Source organism: Phaseolus vulgaris, chromosome 8 (assembly GCF_000499845.2).
Source record: "Phaseolus vulgaris cultivar G19833 chromosome 8, P. vulgaris v2.0, whole genome shotgun sequence".
Taxonomy (NCBI): domain Eukaryota; kingdom Viridiplantae; phylum Streptophyta; class Magnoliopsida; order Fabales; family Fabaceae; genus Phaseolus; species Phaseolus vulgaris.
In genome coordinates this window covers 59,337,633-59,357,841 of record NC_023752.2, presented here as the reverse complement: position 1 = coordinate 59,357,841, position 20,209 = coordinate 59,337,633, and the positions used below count along the sequence as shown (strand labels likewise).

Below are 20,209 nucleotides of genomic sequence, written 5' to 3'. Positions count from 1 at the left end.
GTCAACGAAACTGTAATCCTAAAACCAGTTGGTCTTTATTTAAAGACCAACCATAACCAACTAACTAACCAACTCCCTTACCCTTTATTTTTAAGTTTTCTCCTATAATACACCTTCCATGTCTTTTCCTTATTTTCTGTCCTAACAGAAACCCAATTCATTTCTCTGCTAAAGTTGTTTATGAAGAAACTTGTACAAACAGACCTAGTGGTTCTCTATATTTTATTAAGAACTCAGCCTTTTTACAGTATAATTCATGCTTCACCTTTCAAATAAATATTTTGAAATTATATTGAAGGTTAATCCCATATATTGGAATAAGATATTTGAAAACTGTTTTAAGGTTGATCAATTGTACTCATATACTGCTTATTATGCAGCCATTACTCCCTCTTCAAGTTCAAGGATAAGCAAAGGTGCATTGGCTTGAATAATCTTAGGTGCAATTGCCTGTGCACTTACATTATCTGCAGTTGTTTCCATTCTTATTTTGAGAATACGCTTGAGAGATTATCGTGCACTTTCCAAGCGGCGTAACGGTGAGTACCTTACAATGAGTTAGCCTATTATTTTTTTCCCATTTGAAATGTCTTCAAGGCTTTGGCTCTTTCATAATTTGAAGTCTAGATGTTATTGCACATATTTTATTTTGGTAAAATATATTCTAAATCTAATTTTCTGTACCATCAAGAATGACTTGATTATATATATCTTAAACAAAGGCTTCTAATATTTTCACAGCATCTAGGATCTCGCTAAAAGTTGAAGGTGTAAGATCATTTGATTACAAAGAAATGGCCTTGGGTACAAACAATTTTAGTGAGTCTGCTCAAATTGGAGAAGGGGGTTATGGGAAGGTTTATAAAGGTCGTCTTTAAAATCTCCAAAAAATAAAAGTTAAACATTATGTTTTTCTTGATTTTTTTTCATATAACAAAATATATTACTACATTCTAATTTATATATAGCCGTGTCCCGTGTCCTATAATTTTCAGTTTAGCCGTATCTCCGTGTCCGTATCTGTGTCGTATCCGTGCCCGTATCTGTGTCGTATCCGTGCCCGTATCCGTGTTTGGGCTTCTTAGGAGGGATTTCCTTACAGAAATAGAATTGCTATCAAGGCTACACCACCGCAACCTTGTGTCTCTGATTGGATACTGTGACGAAGAGGGTGAACAGGTAACTTTGCCTGATGCCATTTTGTTAAAATGAGGGAGTAAAGCACAACTAAGCCTATTCTTTATGGTTCTTTAAGGAAATGGTTATTTTGGTTCTTTTTCTCCCTTAAATCTTATGTCCTTTTTTTGACTAGTTTATGTGTTCTGTTTGGTTTGTTTCTTTGTGCTTGCAGATGTTAGTCTATGAATATATGCCAAATGGAACCCTAAGGGATCACCTTTCTGGTATATTTAAACTTCTATCATCTAATTTTCTGTATAAGTTTTCTTGTTCTTATTTCTGGCTCCAATTTGGTTTCAAGTACAAAGAGACTAACGTTATAATTTTACTTTTAATTTAATAAAAAAATGCCTTTCTATGTCTTAACTATGTTGGTAATGTTTTATGACAGCTTATTCAAAAGATGTTCTTAGTTTTTCTATGAGGTTAAAGATTGCTCTAGGATCAGCAAAAGGTCTTCTATATCTGCACACAGAAGCTAATCCTCCAATATTCCACCGAGACGTGAAGGCGAGCAATATATTATTGGACTGTAGGTACACAGCAAAAGTTGCCGATTTTGGACTTTCACGACTTGCCCCAGTTCCAGATATTGAAGGAAATGTACCTGCTCATGTATCCACTGTGGTAAAGGGGACCCGGTATGGTTTTCATCACTGCATTTACTTCTACTATAATTGAGCATGTGTTTTAGTATGAGATTTGAAATTATGAGACAGTATTCTACAAAATTTAAAAAGGTCAAATGTAGTAGACCAATGCCTTAATTCAAGTATGACTTAAAGATGAACATTGTTGGCATATTTCTTTTGGAAAAATAAGAGGCTGAGTTTACAATTGATATTTATAGTACAGATATGAAGATCTTATCTAAACTCTAATCTGTCAGTTTCAACTGTCATATGACAGTTGTAGCTGATTTATAATTTACAATCAGTTAACAATATTACAAGTAATGAAGAGGTGACACACTAAGTCTATGTAAAAGAAAAAGATAAATACTTCTCTGTATTACTATCAACACATATGAAACATTGGGAGGGAGTCTGATCTTGATCGCAACTCAAAGTGAGGGACTGTTTAGACAGTTATGCGTAGAAAATAACTGCTGCCAGTCATGTGTGTTTTGTATAGTTTAAGAAATAAGTTTGACGTTTGGATCTTTGAAACCAAAATACAAAGATGTATCTAACTAATTCATTGGAAATTATTTTTTATATATTGTTTAAGGTTGATTTTATCCGTTCAATGATTTAATTTTTCTATTGTTTATACGATGTTCTCAACATGCAGGGTTACCTTGATCCAGAGTACTTCTTAACACGTAATTTGACTGACAAAAGTGATGTTTACAGTCTGGGTGTTGTATTTTTGGAACTTTTGACAGGAAGGCCACCAATCTTTCATGGAGAAAATATAATTAGACAGTTATGTCATGATTTCTCTTCTTGACAATTTAATAAAGGTCAATTCAGTCAACTTGGTTTAACTGTGTACAAGTTAACTTTAACATATTTAACATATAAGAGAAGGTTAATTCGTTTTACCTTCTTATTTTCTTCTTCATATAAGTGTTTAATGAGAAATGATTTAAGTAAAACCTAAATCTTTTTGTTTCTTCCTTTTTTTATTTCAGGTTAATATGGCATACCAATCTGGTGGAATTTATCTGGTTGTTGATAAACGTATTGAGTCTTATCCATTTAAGTATGCAGTGAGATTTTTTACTTTAGCCTTAAAGTGTTGCAAAGATTTACCAGATGAGAGGCCTAAAATGGCAGAAGTGGCTAGAGAGCTTGAATACATCTGTTCTATGTTACTTGAGCCAGATTCCAAGGGAGTTGAATATGTTACAAGTGATTCTTCTGGTACAATATTGAGTTCACAACCTTCATCATCTACTATAAACACTCATTTTATTTCAGGAGATGTGTCAAGTAGTGACCTTGCCAGTGGAAGTGCACCAACCATCAAACCAAGATAGAAGTTCAAAATTTATATCTTTCTTAAGAAAAAATATTTGATTGAATCTGAGGATGTTAATTAGTGCCTTGTGAATTGGACAATGAAACCAAATTTACTAATTTTCATTTATTCTTTTTGTGCTACTTGTATGATAAATTGGAAGAGAATAGGCTAGTTAGTTATAATTAATCAATTTTTGACAGAGATTTGTTTTTGAAGTACCAATCACATGTCTTTTAGGTTATTAGGATTTCAAATTCTTTTTCCTTAGTTCTTACAGGAATTTGCTAACTAGCTCTGATGATATGAATTGATAAATGTCTAAATATTTGGAAAATCACTCTTAAAAATTTAATTCAAAGAGGGAAGAATCAAACACTTAAATATAGCACTGAGTGTATCATATTACACGATACACGACATAAGACTTAGACATCTTACAATATCACCTATTCCCTATCAAATTCTTGAATCCTAAAACAAGAAAATAAATACTCACAGAGATAAATATTTAACAGACAGAACTTTCTTTCTGTTATTGATTATTTTTATACAAATTTTAATATCACCCCTACACCCACAACTCGTCTCAACACTCTGCTTCCCTCCAGCAATTGTCTCCCTACAAAATAATTAAATGGTATCAATGTTTGAATATTATTCCATAATGAGTGACATGAGAATACTGGGGCCAGTGAGTTAGCATTGGTTAATTTAAAAAATGTTTTCTTAGCGGACAAAAAAAAGTTATCTCACCAATTTATTGTAGCGGTTGGAGATGAGTTGGGTGATAACTTGAGGCACGGTTGCATTGTCCATTCCACACTTTGTTTTTTAAATCAATACCACACTTCCCATACTTCACTGTAGTCTTCTATTTACATATCTGATAAATATATTTTACTTAAAACAATCATAATCCAAAGACATGTAATTGTGTCTAGAAAAAGGACATGTGAATTTTACCTGTATGCAGATATAAACTTGGAGAATACTTAGGACATTCCTCTATGTTATGTACAACATCTTCTTTTAACTTAAATCCGTGGTGAATCTCTTCGAAGTTTGACAAATTTGTAAGTGTTATAAAGTTCAGTTTCTGTAGTAGTAGTTGTTCTCCCTTTTTAGCCGTCTGTTCTTCACCACCATCATCAGCTTCATGTTCAAAACCAAAAGCCTTGTGTAACTGATAGCACTCTTCTATTTCCAAAGTTCCCAGACTGGGAAAATGACTAGCCGATAGATTATAAAAAAGACATTTCAACTTATTGCACTTTTTAACTCTAATGGAATAGAGTTTTGGGAAGCAGAGTTGTTGGGAAGAATACAGGGTTTGTAGTTGTGGTGCATCACCTAAATCAAATATTTGTTCCAATTCATCACAGTTCTTTATATCCAGAATCCTCAACATTGGTAAACTTGTAACAACAGTGATGGAGAAGATGGTTTTCAATTTTGGACATCCATATATGCTAACAGTTTCAAGGTTTTGGAGGCTTAGAAAACCTGTGGGGCCCTTCCATATGAAGTTGAGCTCAGGTAAGTTTACCAAGATTAATGTATCTAAGTTTAGAGGAAGTAGTTCTCTACTGCCCCCTTCTTCTCCCATTTGGAATTGGAAGAGACCTTTTACTCTAACATCAGTCAATTTAAGCTCTTCAAGTTGGGGTGGAAACCATGGTATTTGATTATCCTGTATACACAACATAATTCATTCTTAATATCTTACATTTTACACTTCATAAGTTATGGCTAATTCAAATCAACAAACTTGTTTTTGAAAAAAATTATGAATACAATTGCACATTTAGTAATGAAAAGATAAATACAAAGCATGGAATTTTTACAGATTTAATTTATTAATTTTGCTAAATAAAGGACTAAGTCCATATATTTCAATCATTAATTAATTCATCAATCTAACGTACTTCAAATATCACACTATATAACGCACTTCAAAATCTTATATCTATCACTTCTAATTACAATATCATTTTCTTTATTTACATGTATTGCATCTTTGAAAATAATATATATTATTTTTCAATAAACTTAATGTGAGGAAGCATACCTAAAATGTATTAAAAAATAAAAACAAAAAACTAGATCAAAACTCATTATTAAAAACAAACCTATAAAAAAATTACAATACTAATCGAAAAAAAAAACAATCATAATCAGTAGGTCTGAATACAATTCATTAAAATATAATTGATTAAATTGATAAATACTTGTTTAGTAGACTAGATAAAAGATTATCCATTTCACAGAATTATGACTAATTTATGCATATATTTTTCTACTCAAACACAATAAGAATATAAACTGTAATCTTGATAGTTATCAGAATAAAAGTAATGATAAAAAACTACTGCGATATGATTTTTATTCTTAATGCATTTAAACAACATCACTTGACAAAGTATACTGATTCCTTAAAATCTCAATATTAATTCATATTTAAAGCTCGTTATTTTTAATCAACTTAATGAAATAATAAATAATAACTATGTTTCTATAAATGCTCATGTGGTTATGTTAGTTAAAGATATCATGATTTTGAAATAATATATTACCTTTGAAGTTGTTTCTTGCGGGAGATTTGAAGCAGTCATCGTCTTATTTATGGAAGAGTCAAGCAATTTGGGACATTTATGGCAGTATAACTTTTTAAGATTTGGAAGATGTGGACGACAATATTGAGGCCAAATGTCAATCACATTTGGTAAATCTATCAACCATAGAGTATGAAAATTAGAAAAATTTATGATATTAGTCTCCTTTTCACTTGGGTAAACTGCATGATTACGTTCCTTTTCACTGCCAAATACATACTTCAATTCCGAGCTTCCTCAAATGAACACACTTTCCAAAACTCACTAGCCCTACGGCTAAATTCTCAGAGAATATATACTCCAAATTGTTGCAATTTTCAATACAAAAAATCTTTAATTTTTGGAGCGTCAAATATGAATGACTTGGGGTGCTTGAAAGAACATCGTTCCCTTCTTCCACTTCTTCTATTATGTGCCTCAATGCGCTGCATCCAGATATTCTTAGTTCCTCTAACAACACTAGAGATTGGACAATGGATGGCACGAAGAGAGAAATTAGCATAGGACAATAAGATATTAAAAGGACCTTCAGATTGCATAGCTTAGACTTCCTTGGAAAGGAGATGCTGTTCAATTGTCTACAATATTTTATCAAGAGCTCTTCTAAATTTTCAAGGGAACATCGCGATGAGGGATCACAAAAAACCTCTAGAAGGCTACATAACCATTCCAAACTTAGGTAAACAAGTTTAGAGAATACACTGTTGTTGGTATTCATAGTGTTATCAATGAGACATTCTATCTTTTCACACTCTCGGAGTTTTAGGGTAATCAAGTGATTCATGCCTTTTGGATCCATGGATGGGATTATATTTTTAAAATCTCCCCCAAGGTTCCTCAAATGAAGGAACTCTGCTCTTATAAAGAGATTCTTGATTGGTAATGATATAAATTTTTGAACAGTAACATCAAAATCATGTATTAATAAACCTCTAGACTGTGCATATTTCTTCAGGGCTGGGTCCCAAGACCTAGAAGAATGACAGTTTATTATAGCATACCTCTGTAAATTGGAGAAAGAGACATCATGTGAAAAGTCCTTTTTGTAATTGACCAAGTACAAATACAATTCCTATAGCTGCAAACATTTGCTTACAACTTCGTAAACTTCATCAACTATATTTTTCTGAAGCCGACATTCGAACAAGTCAAGAAGCTTCAACTTCTTTAATTTTACAATCCCAACAGGAAATTCTTCAAAAGAAGAGCCATGCAAGTCAAGAATCTCAAGTGTTTGCAGTCTTTCCACAAAAGATATGTCACCTAAATCATGATTTCTCAAGCACAGTGTTCGAAGATTTTTTAACGACTTCAGTGACTCTGGCAAAAGAAGCCTAGATCCTCCCCACGGTAGATCTATGCTTGCTAAGGTTTTAAGTTCTTCCAAGCTTTCAGAACACAAATCTGGTACTTTTATGTGACCTCCAAAACAAAGCAAGAGAATTTCAAGTGTTGGACAATTTATTTTATAATTAAGAAAATCATATCCTTTTATATTCCATAAGGCTAATGCTTTCGTATCTTTCATGATTTCATCATTTGTCAACACTTCCAGACCCACTCCAGTGCGTGTGAAAATTGTTTGACCACTTTTAGCGGCAATCCACAAGGCTACATCACGAACCAAATCATGCATTTTTACATTTTCTTTTGTTCCGGCTTGCATTAACAAAAAACAACTCTTAAGAATGTCAATGGCTTCATGCATCTCTCTCCTTGCATTCTCCATTTTTCCAAACGACCCAACTCTGCAAAATCCTCTTCCAAATCGAAATAAATCTTCTAAATGTATTTCATAATCCTCTGGAAACATAGAACACAACAACAATAAAGATTGAGCCAATTGGTTTGTCAAATTATTGTAACTTAATTCAAGACAAACATAAGGACTTATTAAGACTTTTGGAATATCTAGTGGCTTAGAATTTTCTAGCCTTGACAATGCTAACTCAAAACCTTCAATAGTTTTCCCCTTTAGCGAGCTTGCTACAGTCACAATTGCAATGGGCAATCCCTTACATTCATTAATAATTTTTCTTGTCACATCTTTCAAAGCTTCAAAGGAGACATCAGTTATACTTGCATAATGTGTGAACAAAGTCCATGCTTCATTGTCACTCAAGAGATTAAGTTCAATTATACTTTGACATTGCATAGAAGTGCATACTTCTTTATTGCGAGTTGTTATACAAGTCTTGCAGGTTTCATCAAATGGAATACCTAAAGCTTCAAAGTTTAGCTTTTCCCATACATCGTCCAAGATTAAAAGAGTTGTACCTTCCCTTAATCTCTGTGATAGTCATTGTGCTCTACCTATATCTGATGCTTTATTTAATGGGAAACTCAATTGGTCAACAATTTGATTTTGCATACTTATGATATTTGGTGATTGAGACACCGTTACCATAACAACCTTCTCAAAGATTTTCATCTCTTCAGCCTTTTTACCCACTTCTTTTGCTAAAGTAGTTTTCCCTGAACCTCCTAATCCAACTAACCCAATCATGGAAAAACTTTTATTCTTTAATGTTTCTAGAAGCTTGTTGTACGATACTTCTGTAGATTTGAACATAATGAAATCATTGGAAGAATAGTACTTCATGCCTGGAAGTTCAATAGTTGTAGAAAACGGTTCAAACTTGCTATCACGATGGAGCTGAATCATTTTAGTTGTTTTTCTTGCTATATTTTTTGCAAGAGAATATTGACATTACCTTCTCAAACAGCTCTTGTTTACATTCAATATTCTCTCCTCTAGCAGTTTTACTTCATCTAAGACTTTCTTGACATCTTTTTGCCACTCCTCAACAACTGGATTAACTTTTTCAATCCTATTAGTGGCTTCTCTAATTTGCTCATTCACACTCTCTCGAGTCAATTCCAGTTGTTTTTTGGCATTTGGAAGATTCAAAGCAAAGTTGTGTAAACAACACAAGTATTTAGCATGGTCTAAAATTATAACTATTGCATATTCTGCAATCTTTGTTGCGATAGAAAAAAAGAAGTCCTCCATTTGAATTTATACAATTTCCTAAACATGAATGAATTTGTCACTCTTTAATTAACTACAAAATGATATTATGTCATGTATTTTAATAAGATATCATGCAATTAAAAGAAAATAGTAAATTAAAAAGGTGTCATGCCTTCCATAGATGTTGTTATTTTACAAATAGAGAGAAAAACAAATTGTTTAATCTAAGAAAAAACTAGTATTAACTATGTTAACAAGGACTCTTTGCGTTTTATATATGATATTTCTACAATTCATTAAATATTTATAAAAAAATATAAATTAATTTTTAAATTGATTAACATGTACCTTAATTCTTAAAGAATAGTTTACACATGAAAGCTATGAAATGATTGGAAAAATTATCATGTGTATTTTAGCTATTAAAAAAAATTAAGTAAAACATACATGACAACTATTATTTTTATATTTCTTTATTATTACTTGTCTTTATTTAAAAAAAAAATCGTATCTTTCAAATATACAAGACAACTATTTTTTATATATAATTATGTAATTATATTAATTAAAATAACTTCATTATATTCTTTCAACAATTAAATTAATATAAAAAATAATATGTGATATGACTTGAAGATAATAATATAATTATTAAAGATATTGTTTACAAGTATCATAAAAAAGATTTTGATTTGAAATTAAAGACTATATAATATTGATGCTAATAATTAAAACAAAAATTAATTCAGTTTTAAAACAATGTATTTTTTATGTCCCTAAAAAATTACTAATTTTTATTTTTCTTGAAAATATAGATAGTATTTTCAATAGTAATGATTTAGTTAATACTTTTGAGAGAAAAAAATGAATATTTTTAGATGAAAAAAGTTTATATAGATTTTAATTAACGAAGAGATGTTTTTTTGGTGTATCATAGTATGAAATTATTTTTAACCAAAAATTAAATGTGATATAATTCTTATAATATAACATTAAATGAAATATTAAAAATCATAAAGTATATTCTATATATTCATGGCAGTAATTATTTAGATTTTAAATTCGGTAGAAAAACTTTGGTAGCTAATTAAATACTAATTTAAAAATCATTTAACAATAATAAACTAATTAAGAAACCAAAAGTAGTTTAGTTTCTAAAATGGTCTCTAATTTAGTCACTATAATAACTAATTATTTTTTGTCTCTAAAATTGATTTCTATTTCATGATTTTATTGTAGTGCATAGATTTGTGACATTTTCTTATGATCATTCCTTAAATGTTTACAACTCACGCAATCTTGTTATCCTTTCCTACAGCAATAAAGAGTTTACATGCAATACTTGCTACTATGCTAGACAAAATAAATTGTCATGAGTTTTGTCATTCACGTTAATCTCATTCCTTTAATTTTCTATATATGGACATATGTGGTCTCTGCTAAAAGGTTTCCATACATGGTGATCGTTATGTTCTCACCATCATGGATGATCACACTCTCACTTTAAGTGGATTTATCTCATGCATTCACAATCTAAAAGTCGCACTTACATTGTATCCTATGAAAATTGACTATAAATCATGTTTAATAGACTATTTGATGGAGAGCTCAGTCAAACGAGTTAGACCGTCTTATGGAGGGAGGCAGCAAATTGATATAGACCATTAAGTAGTTTGATGGAGACCATTAAGTAGTAGTGTGACAAATTGTCTAGTGTAGACATTTATTAGGCTTAATCTTCTTGACGATTTTTTCTTATTCCTTTAGTTTAAGTTAAATATATACCATTATAAGTATGACGATACATTGTATTTGTTGAAGATGGTTGCTGCCCCTTCAAGATTGTGTTTGATGAAGGCTTATATGTTGTGTTTGATGAAGACTTATATGTACATTTCATTTGTTTTCTGCTTTGCTTTAAGTATGTTTTAGGTAGTGCTTAGAGGTTGTCTAAGAGTGGGCTTTTTGCTGAGTAACTCACCTCATAACCACTGGCCATGTGATAAGAACAAGCATAAGCTTTCTTAAACTGTTTTTCACATGTTTTACACAAAAACACGCTTACTGCATAAAAATAAATCTGTTCTTTTCTAAATAAATAGATTCATTTTTTTTCACTGATGCCTTGGCTAAGTCTTGTAAAAATTAGATTTTGTGCATCAGGTATTTTGACTAAGTCTTCTTCTTTTCAAAAACGACTGAGTTTTAAATAGTTAAACTTTCTCTGTTTTCGTTTTGAAAAATAAATCTGTTCATCTGTAAATGAATAGATTCTTTTTGCCTCTGGTGCCATGTCAAGCTTAAACGTTTTTGAGTTTTATCTTAGCACCAGAATGTTTGACTAAGTCTCCTCACTTAACAAATTCTCTAACTGCTTTTGAAAATAAATCTGTTCTTTTTATTTTCAATCTGTTCATTTTATAACAGCTTTAACTGTTTTTCAAAAATCTGTTATTAGTTGGCTTTCTATAAAATGCAAACTTGTTTCTGAGATTAATAACAATTCATACATTTGCAAAAACAAGTTTTGACAGCAGAGAGTTAAGTGTTTACAAAGGATTAGCATTTGTTCTTCAAAGATTTAGAAAATCACAAAGTGCTTGTTCTTGGTTTGGTTCCAAAAGCTTGGTGTGAGGTGCAGCTACTGTTCTAGCAATCTTGCCTACTGGTTTAAGGCAGATCTTTGTATCCTCAATCAGGTGTAGTCGTTTCACTTCTCATTTCTTGTAATAGTTTGGTTGAACACTCTTCTTGATAGGTGTTCTTGGAGAGTGAGTGTGTATGTGCTGAAATAGGTTTTTTCAGCAAGAGTACCTAAGTTCTTGTAGGTTTCAAGAACAGTGGGAATTGTACTTGGTTGTACTGTGTTTTAGTGATTGCCACCTGTTGTTGGTGAAGACTGGAAGTAGCTCAGTTGAGTGAACCAGTATAACTGCCTGTGTTCATTCTCTCTCACTCTCTGCAATTTCGTTTTTGCATAATTGATCAAACAACAAAGAAATAAATCTGTTCAATTGAAAATAAATCTGTTCTTTCTGGGCACTGTGCATACTGTTCTTGATTTCTGAAAAAGTTGTTTGAATCTGATAAGAACATATATAATCTGCTAAAAGTCATTGGAACAGATTGACTGTGATAGGTTACTCAAGAAACTGTCAAAGCTATTAATTGAACCTTAAACAATTGCTTAAAGCTGAAGCTTGCTGTTCTGTGATTCATTGTTCTTAATTTCTGGAAAATTGCTTGACATCAAGAAGAACACTCATAGTCTGTTAAAAGCCACTGGAACAGGTTGTTTGCAAAGGTCACTCACTTAATTAGCATGCTATCAATTGAACCTTAATCACTTGCTTGAAATTGAAGCTTGCTGTTTTGTGTTTCACTGTTTTTCAATCTGATATCTGTGTGTGTGCATCTGGAAAAACTATCAGCATAGTCTTGTGATTAACCTTGCTGTATTAAAAGCTTTTCAAACAAAAACAGTGCTGAAATAAATCTGTTCATTTTCACATAAATCGATTTATTTTCTGTAAAACTGTGTTAAACACTGTTTCTGCGAGAAAGTTTTAAAAGGTCAATTCACCCCCCCCCCCCTCTTGAACTTTGGCACTATTAAACCCAACAGTATTGATAGACTCTTTGTGTATAAAATCATCCACTGCTAATGAAGAGGATTCTGACACCTTGTTATCAAATATTTTTATCTTTCGGACAGAGGTCTTCTTCTTTCATGATTTAATTAAGCTTCTATCAGTCTTGTCTTCCATGAAAAAATATATATATTATATAAGAGGAAAATAAATAATCTATTTAGTTTTAAAGTATTAATTTTTTCTCATACTTAGTCTCTTTCAAGTGTTGAAAATTAATATAAAGTTCAAAATAGATCACTAGTGCAAAAAGGTCTATTTACGACAATACATTCGCAACGCTTTTATGGCTAAACATTGTTCTTACACGGTGGTATTTTTTAAATTAAATGACTCTAAAACAACGACTATGAGGTAAAGTCATCGTTTTAGACCAAAGCGTTTCGTCTAAAACAATTACCCAATTCAAAACATAATACATTATATTCTGAATACAATACAATAAAACTAATTATCTATATAAATAATATTGTAAACCAAGTAATAATTAAAATTAAAATATTTAAAAATAAAAAAACTAACCTGTAGCGTGAACGTGAACGGAGCTGTAGTGACAATGGAGGCAAGAGCAGCGACAAGACTGACAACAAAATAATAGCAGGGAAGCGTGAACAGAAGAATCTCGTACGGTATAGAACGAAATAAGGAGAAGCAGCGGAGGGAGCGGCGGAGGCAGTGGCAGTGGTAGCAGCTTTCGTAGAAACAAAATGAACTCTTGATCAAGAAAACTTAAAATAGCACGAATGGAGAGTGAGGGTGTGAGTCAAGAAAATTAGGTAAAAATATCATTTATGAGTAATAACCGGTGTAATATATTTTTTTTTACCGTGAAATGATATAAAACACCGATTGCGTAGTCCAACCAGTGTTATGTGTAATTTTCAAAACTTTAAAAACATTTTTGTAATCTAAAGATTACATATAACACTGATTCATGTATCCAATAGGTGTTATATGTAGTGCCCATAGTTAAATTTTTCAAATATTTTTAAACTCTGGGAATGAAATATAACATCAATTGTATAGAAGAATCAATGTTATATATCATTTTTAAAAGCTTTTATTTTTTTTATTTTTAATCTGGTAATGACATATAATATTGGTTCCTCTATTCAATCAATGTTATGTGGAATCATAGAGATAAAATTTTTAAAAACCTTTTTTTTTTTGCTCTAAGCAGGACATTACACTGGTTGGATAGTCCAACTTGTGTAATATGTGTCAAATATTTACAAAAATGTCATCGAGTTTTTTTTTATACCGGTCATTTAAGCGACCTAATATGTCGTTGTAAAAAGTGTTACTAAGTTCTATTTACATATATCACTACAAGAAAATCATTAAATAGAAACCAATTTTAGACACCAAAAATATTTAGTTGCTATGTTGACTAAATTAAAGATCATTTTAGAGACTAATACAAATTTTGGTTTCTAAATTAGTTTTTATTATTGTTAAATAGTTTCTAAATTGGAATTTAATTAGCAACCAAGGTTTTTGCTACCAAATTTAGAATCTAAATAATTGGTAGTTAAAACCTTGGTTGCTAATTAGATATCAATTTATAAACTATTTAACAATAATAGAAACTAATTTACTAATTTAGAAACCAAAAAAAAATTTAGTCTCTAAAATGGTCTCTAATTTAGTCAATATAACAACTAATTATTTTTGTCTCTAAAATTGGTTTGTATTTAATGATTTTATTGTAGTGTATATTTATTTTTTCATAAAAGGAGTTAGGTCAAAACTTCTATGTAATCTTATTTGATTTGAAGGTTAAAATTAGCTAACTCAAACTTTTTTAAATTTAAAATTTGATTTAAGTAAATAATTGTTTAACATTAGATTATTTTTTAATGTATTCAAATTATATATTTATTTTCTTTTTAAATTATTAAGTGTGTTGACCAAAGTTTCAAACCTATATTCTTATTGAAGAAAAAGTGGTCATATATATAACCCTTTTTTCAGAATAATTTTTTTAGATAAATTATCATAAAAATTATTTTAAACCTTAAAAACAAGTTTATGTCATAAATTAGTCACTGGGTTCAACGAATGTAAAACTTTGACGTACATATTTTTTACTTATATCAATGAGAACAATGATTTTAATTTCATGGTTTATATGAACTTAAGAGATGAGAGAAGAATCCACCTGTAAAAAAATCTTTAACACTTAAGACATAAAAATTTAGAAAATTTATGTGAGGATAGGTGAGTATATGAGTTTAAAGTGTATTTTATGAGAATTACCACATATTTATAGGTCTAGTTACAATTCAAACTCTTAAAAAAAGTATTTTATATGAATAATGAATATTGTATATAATATATTATGATCTATTTGTATGACTTAATTATCACATTAAATAAATGGTTATTAACTTGAAGCGTATCTTAGTGTAAATTATGAGTAGATAAGATTATGGATGAGATAAAGATGTAATTAGGCTAAATAAGAAAAATGAATCTAGACTTATATATAAAAAAAAAACAAGATTAAGCCTAAAAAGTACAGGACTAATATCTTCAAAAGATCAACAACTTTAGAAAGTTATAATTTTAATTGATATGATTGAGATGGATGTAAAATAGGAGTAATATGAGAGTAAGAAAATGTAACTAAAATGATGATTTGAATTGAGAAACGTACCTGAAGATTTGTGCAGATAGAATGTGAAGAAGAAGAAGAAGAAATATTAAGTGAATGGTGTGGAGATGCAATTTTAAAGAATGAAAAGAAATGAGAAAGAAGTATGAACTTCCTCGGTTTCCAAGTAAGGCATAAAGATGCAATTCATTCCTTCCTTTTTCTTCACTTTTATCAATTTAACAACAAATTCTTTTTCCAATCTTCTTCTGTTTCTGCTTTCACCTCTGCACAAGTTACGAATATATACAAGAAATCAGGACTAAATGTTTTATTACTTTTATATGACATCATTATTAATGATTCTAACTTAAACCCAATATAAGCTAATAAAAAATAAATAAAACACAAACAATGTTAGAAAAAGAACTCAAATGTGTTACAATTTGCCCAAATGATTACAGCAGTGTGATAGACCCATCTATCACAGTGACACAGATTCGTCATAGCTCATCAAAACAGTGGCAGGGTTTTATTCTACCACCAGACAACTAATACTTTTTATGTCGTTAGTTATATGTTATTTATATATTTTATATTTCAATTTTGGTCATAATGTTATAAACTGGATCTTGCTGTAACTATAGTTTGAAGACTTTGACAGTTTTACTATACTTTAATCTATTACCGGCTTAGTCTTGAACCTACAAATTCACAAACAAAGGTGTGTTCTATTATTTGTCAAAGAGACTAATATTTGATTGTCAAATTAAAGAATTTAATGTGATCAAATAAATTATTATTTCTTTACTTTCAACGACACAAAAGTCTTCTGTTCTGAATGAGGATATTTTCTTTTAAATATATAAAAAAACAGACAAATTGGGAAGCGTTTTGTTTATTGAAAGTGAGAAGAATGAATTCAAGTTCTGAGTTGACATTTATAGTTTGTTTTTTTTTATATTGATGTTAGCTCTACTAATATGCATTCAACTTATTTTGGTCAACAGACAAATGAAGAGCTAAAAATTGATTTTTCTAACATTTGTGTTGATTGTATGAATTTTAGATATTATTGTGATTCTTTCGTTTTATCATGTAAGATGAAGAATATACATTCAATCTAACATTGTCCAATATACATTCTCACAAGGCCATCAGATAGTTTCAGGTCATTATGTTGTAGAAACTGAATACCAATCCATTTAAAGCAAAGAGACCACACCTAGTTGAACATAGACGCATTGGATAAACAAATGTTGAGATGATTCATCCACCCTTGACATAGCACACACTAACTATAAGTATTTATCAACACCCCTCTCCTAATGAGATTTTGCCTTGTTAGAATTTTATCCAGCAATACCCTCCATGCAGTAGCAATGCTTTAGCATTCCAAAGCATTTTGAAGCACCCATCATTGGTTATAGTTCCCTGGTTTGATAAGCATCCAAACACAGACTTCACCGTGAACATCCCTAAAACATCACCTCTCCATATCTGAATATCCTTCGCCTCCTTGTTTAGAATAATCCTGGATATGTTCCTATGAAGTTCTTCTTCATGTAATACTTCCCACTCGAACCTGTTCCTTCTTCACCTCAGCCTCCACTGCCATTCAGACTCTGACCAGACCCCTACTTCTCCCACCTTCTTCCCTTGATCAAGGCATATTTTTTAGAATATTTTATATGACTTTAATCTCCATTTTTTGGTCCATGTTTTATTAACTTTTCTCCCTTTAATCTGCTCAGTTTTGAATAGATTCACAATGGTTGTTGTCCAAACTTCTTAATCAGTAACTTTTAGATTAGAAAAGTTAGTACGCTCAAGTGACTACAACAACGGCTGTTAGGTATAAATGCACAATGCTGTATGATGATATTTTCTTTGTATCTTGAAAAATTCATATATCTTGAAGTCAAAGCAAAATTTCTGTTTTACTATAACTTTCTATCTTTTCATCAATTCCCTTTTACTTCTAGAACCAATACTATAATTTAATGCACTGCGCAATAATCCAGTGTCAAGTAGTATACACATGTAAGCTTCATAATTCAGATTATACTTTCTTGATTGCCCTTTGACACTTCTCTTGGAACAACTTTTGCTACTACTATTGACACATTTGTTTGAGAACCTTTTATTTTTGTCTGTAGGCAACTACTGAATTTGAACCTGTCTGGAACTTTGGCACCAGAGATCGGCAACTTATCTTATTTGGAAATACTGTAAGGAAGTGGCTGCATTGGTGTTTCTAATGCAAACCGGTTACATACGAACACTTTTCAATTTTGCAATTTCTAGCTTCAACTTTTGTAAGATTCATTTGAATATTTCCATTCTGTAGCAGCTTGCAATTACTTCCTCTACTAATGCTTTTAATTTGCATTCTTGAAAGGAACTTTATGTGGAATGACATAAGTGGGAGTATACCGAAGGAGATTGGCAATATCAAAACTTTGAAACTCTTGTAAGTTTAGTCATCTATCTTGGCCAGCATGCTGGACTATGACACATGATTGAATGATTTAGTAGTTGTTGGTGTTGAGGGAATAAAACAGAGCAAGATATTTGTGAACAAAGAATATAAATTTTATTTCACTGCTACTTTTCAAATAAGAATACAATCTCTTTAAATAGTCTTACAATAGACTTCTCAAATTCTATCTTCTCTATCATAAAACCTATACTATAATTTTCATTTAAATCATAGTATAAATGACATTCAAAACTAAAATTAAAGATAATAATTATTGGCTATTCAAATGCTAAAATAAACTGATGACGGCTGACGACTTTGAGTTTAATGCTAACAAATTCCCCCTTAAACTCAAACCTTTCATATTTTTTATTCAGATTGTTGTCGCTCACACTTCCAATTTTATATTTTTCCTTACCCCAACTGCCTCCAATATTATATTTTTCCAGTAGTCACCATATTGTCCTTGATTAGAAGAAACTTCAATTTTCTTCATTGCACCAATCCGTGCAGAATTTTGAATTGAATTACTTTTAATTTTCCAAACAAAATCTTCTCCACTTTCACCCTTTGAATTAAAAGGATTTAAGAAAGACTTTGACTTCAATGAGCTTTGAAGATAATGATTATACCATATTTCCCTTTCAGATGATGTCTCAACACCATTCCATTTATGGTCTTCTCCTAAATCAAAACCATTATTTTCAAGTAAAACACATGAACCAAAAGGAGCTTTTAATTTGAATTGTAATTCATTCACCTTTTCTTTTTGTGCCAAAAGCAACAAAATGGAGTTCTTCAACTTGATTGACTCTACTTTCCTTGTCTTTCTCCATATCAACATATTTTTCTTCCAATTTTGTAAACCTTTTTTGTCCAGGTTATCAAATTTTGCTTCAACACTCTCCAATAATTGTCCCATACTGAGAATATTACTCTTCAAGTCAGGTACATAAATTTCGGTGACACTTTCTTTGGATTTAAAGGCCATGTGCTCCTCCTCCATTGGATTGAGAGCAAAACTTTTTCCCTTCATTTCAACTTTAAACAAATCTATGCCATCAACATCTTTGATTAAGCAATGCTTATTTTCAAACATCACTTTATAGCCTTTTTCCAATAATTGACCAACACTCAAAAGATTTTGATCAATCTCTGGCACAAAAAGAACATATGTAATGATTTTTATACCTTTATAGCTTGTGATAATTATTGTGTCTTTTCCTTTTACTGCAAGGTGTTCACCATTTCCAATCCTCACCCTTTTAATATCAGTAGTTCTCAATTCCTTGAAGAGTTCCTTGTCATGTGTCATGTGGTTGGTAGCCACTGTCAATTAGACAAGACACACTTGAAATATTGCTGCAAAAACCAGTTGCAACGAAAAGTACATCCTCCTCCTCATTTGCAATTTGAGCATCTACATCTTGTTGCTCACTTTGGTTTCTACAAAACATTGCTTCATGCCCAAGTTGATTGCACTTGTTGCACTTAGCATCAGGTCTTCTCCAACACTTAAACGGTGGATGACCTAACTTGTTGCAATGCTTACAAGGAGGATAATTTCTACCTTTGTTTCTCCAGCCACCTTCATGTTTGACTAGTAAGGCTCCTTCTACTGCTCCATCTTGTCTCATGGCTCTCCTTTGTTCTTGTGCTTGTAAAGCATTTAAGAGCTCTGCAAGAGAAATCTTTGATAGGTCGTTTGTGTTCTCCAGGGTTGTTATGGTGGCATCAAACCTCTTTGGAACTGGTTTTTCCACAATTCTTGAATCTTTTAACACAGATCCAAGCAACCTCACTTTGTTGGCAATACTTAGATGTCTGTCTGAGTACTCTTTTACGGATTCCGACTCCTTCATTCTCTGCAATTCAAACTCTTTGATTAGATTCAGGGTTTGCATTCCACGAATCCTCTCATTACCTTCATATTCTGCCTTGAGGTAATCCCAGATTTCTTTTGCTGACTTCAAGGACATTATCCTTGTGAATACCATAGGAGATACAACTGCAAATAGACATGCTTTTGCCTTTGATTTCTTCATCTTTTTTTCCTTTTGTGATTTTATTTGTGCCACCGGAGGGTTTTCTGGAAGGGACTGAATTTCATAGTCCTCTTCTACAGCTTCCCATAAATCCAATGCTTCTAGGTAGGTCTCCATACGAACAACCCACATTTGATAATTGTCTCCATCAAAGACAAGTGATGTCATTGCTGAAAAATCTGATCCTCCTTCCATTGGTGCACTCTACTAACCTTACAGATCCCTCAAGAAAATAGCTCTGATACCAATTGTTGGTGTTGAGGGAATAAAACAGAGCAAAATATTTGTGAACAGAGAATATAAATTTTATTTCACTGCTACTTTTCAAATAAGAATAAAATCTCTCTAAATAGTCTTACAATAGACTTCTCAAATTCTACCTTCTCTATCATAAAACCTATACTATCATTTTCATTTAAATAATAGTATAAATGACATTCAAATCTAGAATTAAAGATAATAATTATTGGCTATTCAAATGCTAAATTAAAACTGATGACAGTTGACAGCTTTGAGTTTAATGCTAACAGTAGTCTTATATCACCTTGATGAATTTTTTGATTTGATTTCCTAGTCATTTATACATATTAGTACTTGAACAAACACATCTTGAATAAAACGAGAGTAGTGTTTTCTTAGGAAGTTTTTTAAGTCAAATACTTGTTTCTATAGGACTGAAATTCAATTCAATTGGTTGCATAAA

The 20,209-nt window shown here is 31.1% G+C and overlaps 2 pseudogenes; one reads left to right on the top strand and one right to left on the bottom strand.

The window, feature by feature from the left end:
* LOC137825422 (probable LRR receptor-like serine/threonine-protein kinase At1g06840) overlaps window positions 1–2,631 on the top strand; it is a 54,158-nt pseudogene extending 51,527 nt beyond the window's left edge.
* Window positions 2,632–3,608: 977 nt separating this feature from the next.
* Window positions 3,609–8,906, bottom strand: LOC137823406 (probable disease resistance protein At4g27220; annotated as a pseudogene).
* Window positions 8,907–20,209: the final 11,303 nt, after the last annotated feature.